Source organism: Myotis brandtii, unplaced genomic scaffold (genome assembly GCF_000412655.1).
Source record: "Myotis brandtii unplaced genomic scaffold, ASM41265v1 scaffold936, whole genome shotgun sequence".
Classification (NCBI taxonomy): Eukaryota; Metazoa; Chordata; class Mammalia; order Chiroptera; family Vespertilionidae; genus Myotis; species Myotis brandtii.
The window spans coordinates 172,526-181,268 of NW_005371860.1; the positions used below are offsets into that span (position 1 = coordinate 172,526).

The following is an 8,743-nucleotide window of genomic DNA, read 5'->3' on the forward strand; positions in this document are numbered from 1 at the left end:
TTTTCTATTCAAGCAAAAAACAAAGTTATTTTACATTCTAAAAATAACAGAGTTGACCTACAGAATAAGAGACTAAGAATAACAGTAGTTCAAACAGCAGTTTTCCAAAGGAGGGACCACTATGCTTCAAATATAGTCAATAATATCGTAATAACTGTGTGGAGTCAGATGTGTTAGAAATAAGGTGAGTCCCCCAAGTCTGGGGTCCTGGTAGAACACAAAACATACTCAGGAGCCAGGCAGCAAGGAAAACATCTTTACTTCTACATAGAAGGGTGCACACACATGGTCTGGAAACATGCACACACTGAGCAGGCGGACTGCTCAGGATTTATAACCCCTGACACATGTGACCTGTCCCTTGCTCTTGATTGGAGCTCAGGAACACAGTCTTTTGCAATTGGCTAACTCAAAGGGAGGGGTTGGCCTTTGCTGTTTCAAGACGATGGCCCCCAGGGAAGCTGTAAGCCATGTGGCCAACATGGCAGCTGCCAAGTCACACAGTCCAAAATGGCAGCTGTATAAACTCTTCTTTGACAGAAAAGATGACTTGTTTATCCTCACAGATGGGAGCTGGACTTATCTGGGTTATCACTTCACTAGTTATATAAATGTCTAATCACTATGTTTTATACTTGAAATTAATATAATATTGTAAGTCAACTGTAATTAAAATCTTTTAATTTTGTAAAGAAACTAAAGTTGGGGAGAAGTAGAATTAGTTCATCTGTCTGAGAGTTGTTCCAGCTCTAGAATGCCATAGATCTTAGTCTCAAGTTGTTACAAACAGGTTGGTAAGAGCTATGAATAACAAGCACTACAGTTTCCATTTTGACTATCAGAATGTGATAAGCATCTCAAGAGGACTCTCCCTCTCTGTTGGTTTCTTTTTTTTTTTTATTAATCCTCACCCAAAGATAATTTTTTCATTGAAAAAAAAATTTTTTTGAGAGAGAGAGAGAGAGAGAAAGGAAGGGGGAGAAACAATGAGAGAGAAACATCCATGTGAGAGAGACATATCAATTGGTTGCCTCCCCCACATGCCCTGACCATGGTCTGGGACCAAGCCTGCAGCCAAGGTGCAAATCCTTGACCAGAATCAAACCTGTGACCCCAGCACTGAGCAAAATCGGGGGGCTCCTTCTTCTTAGTGTGCGCATATGTTCAGGTACAAAAAATTTCATTTTAAATTTATCAAAATCACAATGAAAACCTTGCAGGAATAAGTGTTTTTAAAATAATCTCCATATTTTATAGTCAATTTATTTGTGCTGATATGAATAGGATTAATATTTACTATTTCTCATGAAAACAGAAATATTTGGTGTAATGATCCTAATACTTTATTTATTGGAAATAATATATGTGCACACCAAATCCATGGATAGAGTTGTACAGAATGGGTGGGGTTGGCAGATGTAAAGAGCCATAATAACTTGACCCATGTGTATGTGAAAGAAGGGTTGTTGTTGAAGTAAATCTGAGTTCCAAGAGGAACTGGCTTTCCCTGGCGTCTTCAGGCAAATACATAAAAATCTCTTCTCTGTGGTGCCCAAACCTCAGAGACCTGTTTGATTCATCATGCTCTAGGACAGTGATGGCGAACCTATGACACACGTGTCAGAGGTGACATGCGAACTCATTTTTTTGGTTGATTTTTCTTTGTTAAATGGCATTTAAATATATAAAATAAATATCAAAAATATAAATCTTTGTTTTACTATGGTTGCAAATATCAAAAAATTTCTGTATGTGACACGGCACCAGAGTTAAGTTAGGGTTTTTCAAAATGCTGACATGCCGAGCTCAAAAGGTTCGCCATCACTGCTCTAGGATATAAAGACTACATTTGAAGCAGGTGAATAAGGTATGTACTGATGTGGGGTAATCTTCTAGGAAGTAAACATGAGAGTATACATTTGAGAATATTAAGACCTTGTCTGATGTTAAGTAAGCAGAGTAATATCTAATGCTATCCAATCCAATTTAAAGCTGAAGGTGGTTGACTATCTCCTCCTAGGATAGCATCCGAGCTCCTTAATTTGTAACTAGACAATATACTTTTGTTTTGATCTTTTTACCATTGCATAGTAGATACAATCAATCACACAGGATTGTAATATGTTTTAAATGCATTAAATATTTATATGACAATAGTCAATCCTTAAACTCCAAGACGACTTCATTCCATTCTCCACCTAATTCACTTGACATCCTACAGCTAAATGGACTGAATTACCCAATCAATTGGGTTCCCATAGTAGCTTTTTTACAACTAACATGTTCACTTAGCTTATTATTTCATTGGCTAAATAAATATCTTTCTTTTCTGTAAAATTGTTACTTCACTAAAACAAATAAAAATAAAAATAAACAGACAATATCCTATTTCTCTTTTCATCCTAGTTTTCCTGGCACACTGCTTATGGAAAAGAATCAGGTGTCATAAGGTTTGAGTACAATTGGAAATGTTGACTATGTCTGTAAATAGAAGGTGAAGTCCCAGGTCATATGCTCCAGGTATGACTACATTAAACCACACCGGTGTTAGCCACACAGTCTTCCACTTGCTGGACATCCCTGGCATTAAGAACAAGCACATGTGGATTTCCATCCCCTTCTTCATTTCTTATGTCATCGCCTTGCTTGGGAACAGCTTGCTTATCTTCATTATCTTCACCAAGCATAGTCTTCATGAACTCGTGTACCTCTTCCTCTGCATGCTAGCCACAGCAGACATTGTCCTCTCCACGTGCACAGTGCCTCAGGCCTTGGCCATCTTCTGGTTCCATGCTCAGGAGATCTCCCTGGATCACTGCATTGCTCAGGTATTCTTCATCGATTCCACCTTTGTCTTTGAGTCAGGGATCTTGCTGGCGATGGCATTTGACCGCCACATTGCCATATGCTACCCACTGAGATACACCACCATTCTTACACATACATTGATTGGGAGAATTGGTCTAACTGTCTTTCTGAGAAGTTACTGTACAATATTCCCCATAGCATTTCTTCTGAAAAGACTGACTTGCCCTGACCGGTTTGGCTCAGTAGATAGAGCGTCGGCCTTCAGACTGAAGAGTTCCGGGTTCAATTCCAGTCAAGGGCATGTACCTTGGTTGCGGGCACATCCCCAGTAGGGGGTGTGCAGGAGGCAGCTGATCGATGTTTCTTTTTTTAAAGTATCGATGTTTCTAACTCTCTCTCTCTCTCTCCCTTCCTCTCTGTAAAAAATCAATAAAAAATATTTTTAAAAAAAAAGACTGACTTTTTGCAGAAATAACATTCTTCCACACACTGTTTGTGAGCACATTGGGTTGGCCAAATTTTCCTGTGATGACATATGAATAAACATCTGGTATGGACTTTTTGTCCTAATGTCAACAGTGGTTTTAGATGTTATACTAATTTGTGTTTCATATATGCTTATTCTCCATGCTGTCTTTCTCATTCCTTACCAAGATGCTCATCACAAAGCTCTCAATACATGTTCCCATGTCTGTGTCATTATCCTCTTTTGTGGTCCTGAGATCTCAGCCCTCACTTACCGGTTTGGACGGCACATTTCACCCCATATCCATGTACTGCTGGCCAATGTCTGCATTCTGATACCTCCTCTGCTGAATCCCATCGTTTATGGGATCAAGACCAAACAAATCAGGGACCAGATGACTCTTGTCTTCTTCCTAAAAGAAATATGATGTTGGGAATGGGAACCAAGCTACTGTTTTCCCAACAGTCATACATGAGGTGAGCTTTAGAACCCCTACTAGGTTGAGGAACAGTTGAGACTAGATAAATGTCTCACTGAGTGTAAGTTTCTGAAGTAAGTCCACAGGTGAGCTTGGGGATATACATTTTCACATCTCTGATCAATAATAATAGATTGGTCCCGGCCTGGGTGACTTGGTTGATTGGAGTGTCATCCCATACACTAAAAGGTTGGAGGTTGAGCCCTGACCGGTTTTGCTCAGGGGATAGAGCGTCGGCCTGTGAACTGAAGGGTCGCAGGTTCGATTCTGGTTGAGGGCATGTACCTTGGTTGCGGGCACATTCCCAGTAGGAGGTGTGCAGGAGGCAGCTGATCGATGTTTCTCTCATCAATGTTTCTAACTCTCTATCTCTCTCCCTTCCTTTCTGTAAAAAATCAATAAAATATATTTTTTTAAAAGGTTGGAGGTTGAATTCCTGGTGGAGGCACATGCCTAGGTGTGGGTTCAATCCCTGATCAGGGTCAAGGAGGCAAATGAATTGATGTTTCTTTCTCATATCAATGTTTCCTCTCTCCTTTCTCTTCTTCTCTCTCTGTCTCTGTCTCTCTCTCTCTCATACTCTAAAATCAATAAACATATCCTCAAGTGAGGATTAAAATAATAACAATAATAATAATAATAATAGATCAATTTCTTTGTGTCTTAGTGAGCTTTCTCAGAGTCTGAAAAATAAACCAGTTCACCTTTTTAATTCATTCCTAGTCTATAACTCTAGAGAGGTATTTGAAACGAGATAAATTATGGGTAATGTTAGATTATTCTTTTCTGGTTAGTTTCATGTCTTGATGTACTGATGAGGTTAGGAGAGAGGAAGGAGGGAGAGATCAGGCAAAAACATCTGGCATCCTGTTCCCCTACAGCTTTTCTGCTGCCCTCATCCTCTTTCCCTCCCCTCTTGCTCCTTCCCCTCCTTCTACTCTTCCTCTTCCTGATCTTCTTTCTCTCTCACCATCACAGCAAAAGACTTTGAAAGAGTTGGCTCTACATTCAAGAGTCAATAGTTTTCTCTGTTTTTCTTAATCTCCTCCTAGTCAGACAGTTTTCCTATGCCATGGCACGGCCTGTCAACGTAACCTCCACATTGTCAAATCCAATGGTCAGTACTCAGTCTACATCGTTCATGACATATCAGCACCACCTGACACAGTGAAACATTCTCTCATTCGAGAAACTCCTCACTCATTTCACCTTAGACAGTATATCAGAAATAAAATATGTACAAAAACCTGTTTTTTCAAATTTGAGGTATTTACTGCTAACACTTTACAACAGATTGCTATTTATTTTCTACTGTATATGTGTATGCAGGTAAATAAAAATTTTAAATTGAACTACATTTCACCTACTCTTCTAGAATGCACCTTTCTCACTTAGCAAATTAATGCAAATACAATCTCATGCTAAAACTGTATACCTCTACAGGCATTTTTATTATCTCTCCACTGCAATCATGCAACTATGTGCCATATATAATTTAGACAAGCATATTCTTTTAAAAATCATTTTTTTCTGTATAAATTGTAATTATTTATTTGTAATACTAAATTGTAATTGTTCATTTTCCAGTTGAGAGCAGGCTCAGCATTCTATATACGTTACTTCCCTAGTGTCCATTATGTCACCTGAAAGAGTAGACACTAAGGTAAGATGTTTAAAATACATTTCTTTGTAAACTGTAAAACTATGAATTTATCACTTTAAATAAATTGAAGATAATAAAATACATAGAGAAGTTACATTTATTACTTCTCTTCATGGGATGTACCTTTTTTGTTTTAATTAAATTTTTACATATCTGATACTATTTTTCACATAGAATTACATACATATTCTATGTTAAATCTACTTACAGTTTTACAGATATAAAACTACATTTTCACATAGACTTGTAAGTATTTTAATGTAATTTTTAACATAAATGAATTGGCTGTAAAATATACAAGTTTATGGAAGAACTATAATTTACCTAGCCACTTCATTATTTTTAACATGCAGTCTATTTCAAATTTTTCCATTGTTCAAGAACATAATGCTTACTAAAACATTTCCTTATTTTGCCTGTTTATTAATCTTATACAGGAGCCCTTAAATATTATATAGTCAAATCATGAACATTTTTATTCCCTTTGTGTTTTTCATAAGTGCTTCAAAATCAAACATGAATTACATTATTTTAAAATATTATTTCTATTTAATTTAGCAATTGAATAATTTTAAAATGTCTGCTGATATAAAAATACAAAATAACAAAGAGGAATTTTAACTAACCACTAATTATACCTATTAAATTAAATAGTTCATAATTACAAAATGTTTTGTCATTTAAGCAGATTTTTAAATATTACCTTATGCCTTACTTTTTTATGTAATGCTGTATAACAAGTATTTTCCTTTGGCATTAAGAACATTACACAAAAATTAAGAGGAATACATGTATAATATACTATTATGTAGTATACTCTATTTTAGTAAACTAGTGCATTGTTGTTGAATATTTACACCCAAGTAATTGACAGTATAAATAAAACTGTTATAAACATAAACATTAAGACACATTTGTTATATTTTGTGTCCCTGTGGCACACTACCAGAAAAATTCTGAAATTTTTACTGTATTTATGTATGAGCGATTGTGTCCTAGCCAGGCTGAATATGTGCTTTTTCTGTGCAAAAAGTTTTAAATGCACTTTTTAGAAATTCTAGCAAGTTCATGTTTTCCAGAATGTGAATGGAATCCAATGGCAATATGAGAAGTTAAGGTACCATTTTTTATCATTCTATTTTTTCATGTTTAATCATACAAATTAATAAAGTGAAATTCACTCTTTTTGGTTTACATTTCTGAGTTTCAATAAACATGCAACTACCACAGTAAAATACAGAATTGTTCCATCACCCTCCCCCCAAAAACACCCATGGGCACCTTTTTAATCAACTCCCAATAGCCCTTGTAGCCTTTTATCTGTTTTCTGTACTTACAATCCTGTCTTTGCCAAAATGTCTTACAAATGGAGTCATGCTGTGTGTATCCTTTGCAGTCTGGGTTGCTTCACTTAGCCTAATGCATTTGAGATTTTTCTATGTTATACTTGTATTAGTAGTTCATGCCTTTTCATTGCTGGCAGTATTCCATTATATGGATGTACCAGATTAAGTCATCCATTTTTCAGTTGGACTACATACATTTGGATTGTTTTCAGGTTCTGATGATTACAAATAAAGATGTTAAAATTTCATATATTTGATATGAAGTGAAAACTAAATTACACTTCATTTGGCTAAAAATCTAAGTCTAGCCCTGGTCTGTGTTTCTCATTGGTTAGAGTGTGGGCACACAGACAGAGGTTCTTGAGTTTGATTCCCAGTCAAGGGCAGGGTTGCAGATTTGAACCCTGCCCTGATTGGGCAGGTGTGGGAGGCAACCAATCAATGTGTGTCTCTCTTACATCAATGTTTCTCTCTCTCCCTCTCCCTTCCTTCCACTTTCTCTAAAATCAGTGGGTGAAAAATATCCCTGGGTGAGGATTTAAAAGAAAAATCTCAGTCTAAGAATGCCAGATTTTAAGCTAAGCACATATTTAACTTTACTTAAAAATTGCCCAATTTCTCCAAAGTGCCAATACTTTTGTGAATTTCCACCAGCAATGTGTGAGCTGCCAATACTCCACATCCTCATCAGAACCTGGTACTATCTTTTTTTCAATTTAAGCATTCTAATAGGTTGTCAAAGGTACATCATTGTAGTTTATGTTACACTCCCATAATGATGAGGTTTGTTAAGCAGCTTCACAGATGGAAGACACTAGCCTAGGCTCTGGCGGAACCCCACCAGCAGCCATGAGAACAAGTGGAAAAGGGGAATCCTTGCGCACTATTGGTGGAATGCTAAATGGTACAATCACTATGGAAAACAGTATGGACGTTCCTCAAAACATTAAAAATAAAACTACCATATGATTCAGCAATCCCATTTCTGCGTGTGCATCCAAAGAAATTAAAATCATGAACTTGTAGAGATATCTGTATTCCCATAATGCTGCATCATTATTTATAGTTACAATATATGGAAATAGCCTAATTGTCCATCAACCTATGAATGGATAAAGAAGATATGATAATGAAGAAAATCCTGCTGTTTGTAACAATATGGATGAAACTAAGGGGGCATTATGCTAAGAGAAATAAGTCAAATAGAAAAAGATAAAAACTCTATGATATCAATTTACATAGAAAATAAAATAGCCAAACTCAGAGAAACAGATTAGCGTGGTGGTATCCTGGGGCTAAGGGTTGGAGGAAATGAGGAGATATTGGTAAAAGGGTATAAATTTCCAGTTATGAGATTAACAAGTTCTGGAGAACTAATGTACAGCATAGTGATTATAGCTAATACTACTGTATTATATATTTGGATGTTGTTAAAAGAGTAGATCATTAAAAAAATGGAAGCTATGTGATGGGATGGAGGTGTTAGCTAAAGCTGTGGTTTCATCATTTTGAAATACATACATGTACCTTAAAATTACACAATGTTGACAGGAGCGGGCTGGAAGAGGTCAATGAGGGGGGAAGGAGGACCTATGTAATACTTTCAACAATAAAGACTTTTTTAAAATTACACAATGTTATATGTCAATTATATCTCAGTAAAGTTGGAAAGAAGGAAAAGAAAAGGAGAATAAAGATACATAGCAAAAGATATACAACCAATAAATGCCATTGTATTTAAGGATTGGAAAAAAAGTATTGCTATAAATGATTGAATCCTAACATAGTAATTATGAATATGGACTGAATATTAGATAATGGTATTGTATCAATGTTAAATATCCTGGATTGTGTACTGAACTATGGTCATATAAGAGGTTCTTGTTCTTAATAAATACATGTTGAATATTTAAAGTGAAAGGTCATGATATCTGCAAATTATTACAAATGGTTTACCAAGAGAAAAGTGTAAAGCCCTGGCC

At 36.1% G+C, this 8,743-nt stretch overlaps 1 pseudogene; it reads left to right on the plus strand.

Moving 5' to 3' along the window:
• The first annotated feature begins 2,522 nt into the window (after positions 1–2,522).
• LOC102241029 lies at positions 2,523–3,701 on the plus strand (annotated as a pseudogene).
• Positions 3,702–8,743: the final 5,042 nt, after the last annotated feature.